We start from the raw sequence: 3,687 nt of genomic DNA, 5'->3' as shown, positions 1-3,687 counted from the left end.
TCTTTTTTTTCACAGTTTTTTTCACAGTTTTTTTCTAGGTTTTTCTTCAGGTTTTTCAGTCTTTTTTTCTCAGTTTTTCGTCTCAGTTTTTTTCCTCTGTTTTTCTTCAGTTTTTTTTAATAGTTTTTTTCTCAGTTTTTCTACTCAGTTCTTCGTCGTTTTTTTCTCTGTTTTTTACTTAGTTTTTTATTTCACAGTATTTTTTCTCCGTTTTTCTTCAGTTTTTTGAAATAGTTTTTCTGCTCAGTTTTCTGCTCAATTTTTCTAGTCTGTTTTTTTTCTCAGTTTTTCTTCTTAATTCTTTTTTTTTCAGTTTTTTTCACAGTTTTTTTCTAAGATTTTCTTCAGTTTATTCAGTCTTTTTTCTCAGTTATTCTTAGTTTTTTTCCTCCGTTTTTCTTCAGTTTTTTTTAATAGTTTTTTTTCTCAGTTTTTCTGCACTGTTTTTCTGCTCAGTTTTTCTCAGATTTTCTTCTCAGTTCTTTGTCGTTTTTTTTCTCAGTTTTTTTCTGAGTTTTTTTTTCACAGTTTTTTTTCTCCGTTTTTCTTCACAGTTTTTCTCATTTTATTTTCTTACTTTTGCTCAGTTGTTTTTCTTAGTTTTTTTGCTCAGTTTTTCTGCTCAGTTTTTCTCAGATTTTCTTCTCAGTTCTTTGTCGTTTTTGTCTCTGTTTTTCACTTAGTTTTTTTTTCACAGTATTTTTTCTCCGTTTTTCTTCTCAGTTTTTCTCATTTTATTTTCTTACTTTTTCTCAGCTGTTTTTCTTAGTTTTTTTGCTCAGTTTTTTCACTGATTTTTTTCTAAGTTTTTCTGCTCAGTTTTCTGCTCAATTTTTCTAGTCAGTTTTTTTTCTCAGTTTTTCTTCTCGGTTCCTTTTTTGCAGTTTTTTTCTTAGTTTTTTTTCACAGTTTTTTTCACAGTTTTTTTCTAGGTTTTTCTTCAGGTTTTTCAGTCTTTTTTTCTCAGTTTTTCTTCTCAGTTTTTTTCCACTGTTTTTCTTCAGTTTTTTTTAATAGTTTTTTCTCTCAGTTTTTCTACTCAGTTCTTCGTCGTTTTTTTCTCTGTTTTTTACTTAGTTTTTTATTTCACAGTATTTTTTCTCCGTTTTTCTTCAGTTTTTTGAAATAGTTTTTCTGCTCAGTTTTCTGCTCAATTTTTCTAGTCTGTTTTTTTTCTCAGTTTTTCTTCTTAATTCTTTTTTTTTCAGTTTTTTTCACAGTTTTTTTCTAAGATTTTCTTCAGTTTATTCAGTCTTTTTTTCTCAGTTATTCTTAGTTTTTTTCCTCCGTTTTTCTTCAGTTTTTTTTAATAGTTTTTTTTCTCAGTTTTTCTGCACTGTTTTTCTGCTCAGTTTTTCTCAGATTTTCTTCTCAGTTCTTTGTCGTTTTCTTTCTCAGTTTTTTTTCTCCGTTTTTCTTCACAGTTTTTCTCATTTTATTTTCTTACTTTTGCTCAGTTGTTTTTCTTAGTTTTTTTGCTCAGTTTTTCTGCTCAGTTTTTTTCAGATTTTCTTCTCAGTTCTTTGTCGTTTTTTTTCTCAGTTTTTTTCTTAGTTTTTTTTTCACAGTTTTTTTTCTCCGTTTTTCTTCTCAGTTTTTCTCATTTTATTTTCTTACTTTTGCTCAGTTGTTTTTCTTAGTTTTTTTGCTCAGTTTTTTCACTGATTTTTTTCTAAGTTTTTCTGCTCAGTTTTCTGCTCAATTTTTCTAGTCAGTTTTTTTCTCAGTTTTTCTTTTCAGTTCCTTTTTTGCAGTTTTTTTCTTAGTTTTTTTTTCACAGTTTTTTTTCTCCGTTTTTCTTCTCAGTTTTTCTCATTTTATTTTCTTACTTTTGCTCAGTTGTTTTTCTTAGTCTTTTTGCTCAGTTTTTTTCACTGATTTTTTCTCAGTTTTTCTGCTCAGTTTTTCTGCTCAGTTTTTCTCGTCAGTTTTTTTCTCAGTTTTTCTACAGTTCTTTTTTTTCACAGTTTTTTTCACAGATTTTTTCTACGTTTGTCTTCAGTTTTTTCAGTCTTTTATTCACAGTTTTTCTTCTCTGTTTTTTTCCTCCGTTTTTCTTCTCAGATTTTTTTAACAGTTTTTTTTCTCAGTTTTTCTGCTCAGTTTTTCTCAGATTTTCTTCTCAGTTCTTCGTCGTTTTTGTCTCTGTTTTTCACTTAGTTTTTTTTTCACAGTATTTTTTCTCCGTTTTTCTTCTCAGTTTTTCTCATTTTATTTTCTTACTTTTTCTCAGTTGTTTTTCTTAGTTTTTTTGCTCAGTTTTTTTCACAGATTTTTTCTAAGTTTTTCTGCTCAGTTTTTCTGCTCAGTTTTTCTCGTCAGTTTTTTTCTGTTTTTCTTCTCAGTTCTTCTTTTGTTTCACAGTTTTTTTCACAGTTTTTTTCTAGGTTTTTCTTCAGTTTTTTCAGTCTTTTTTTCTCAGTTTTTCTTCGTTTTTTTCCTCCGTTTTTCTTCAGTTTTTTTTAATAGTTTTTTTTCTCAGTTTTTCTGCTCAGTTTTTCTGCTCAGTTTTTCCTCAGATATTCTTATGAGTTCTTCGTCATTTTTGTCTCTGTTTTTCACTTAGTTTTTTTTTCACAGTATTTTTTCTCCATTTTTCTTCTCAGTTTTTCTCATTTTATTTTCTTACTTTTTCTCAGTTGTTTTTCTTAGTTTTTTTGCTCAGTTTTTTTCACAGAATTTTTTAAAGTTTTTCTACTCCGCTTTTCTGCTCAGTTTTTCTCGTCAGTTTTTTTCTGTTTTTCTTCTCAGTTCTTCTTTTTTTTCACAGTTTTTTTCACAGTTTTTTTCTCGGTTTTTCTTCAGGTTTTTCAGTCTTTTTTTCTCAGTTTTTCTTCTCAGTTTTTTTCCTCTGTTTTTCTTCATTTTTTTTTAATAGTTTTTTTCTCAGTTTTTCTACTCAGTTCTTCGTCGTTTTTTTCTCTGTTTTTTACTTAGTTTTTTATTTCACAGTATTTTTTCTCCGTTTTTCTTCAGTTTTTTGAAATAGTTTTTCTGCTCAGTTTTCTGCTCAATTTTTCTAGTCTGTTTTTTTTCTCAGTTTTTCTTCTTAATTCTTTTTTTTTCAGTTTTTTTCACAGTTTTTTTCTAAGATTTTCTTCAGTTTATTCAGTCTTTTTTTCTCAGTTATTCTTAGTTTTTTTCCTCCGTTTTTCTTCAGTTTTTTTTAATAGTTTTTTTTCTCAGTTTTTCTGCACTGTTTTTCTGCTCAGTTTTTCTCAGATTTTCTTCTCAGTTCTTTGTCGTTTTCTTTCTCAGTTTTTTTTCTCCGTTTTTCTTCACAGTTTTTCTCATTTTATTTTCTTACTTTTGCTCAGTTGTTTTTCTTAGTTTTTTTGCTCAGTTTTTCTGCTCAGTTTTTTTCAGATTTTCTTCTCAGTTCTTTGTCGTTTTTTTTCTCAGTTTTTTTCTTAGTTTTTTTTTCACAGTTTTTTTTCTCCGTTTTTCTTCTCAGTTTTTCTCATTTTATTTTCTTACTTTTGCTCAGTTGTTTTTCTTAGTTATTTTGCTCAGTTTTTTCACTGATTTTTTTCTAAGTTTTTCTGCTCAGTTTTCTGCTCAATTTTTCTAGTCAGTTTTTTTCTCAGTTTTTCTTCTCAGTTCCTTTTTTGCAGTTTTTTTCTTAGTTTTTTTTCACAGTTTTTTTTCTCCGTTTTTCTTCTCAGTTTTTCTCATTTTATTTTCTTA

Source organism: Pristiophorus japonicus, chromosome 29 (genome assembly GCF_044704955.1).
Source record: "Pristiophorus japonicus isolate sPriJap1 chromosome 29, sPriJap1.hap1, whole genome shotgun sequence".
Classification (NCBI taxonomy): domain Eukaryota; kingdom Metazoa; phylum Chordata; class Chondrichthyes; family Pristiophoridae; genus Pristiophorus; species Pristiophorus japonicus.
This window is presented reverse-complemented; position numbering follows the sequence as displayed.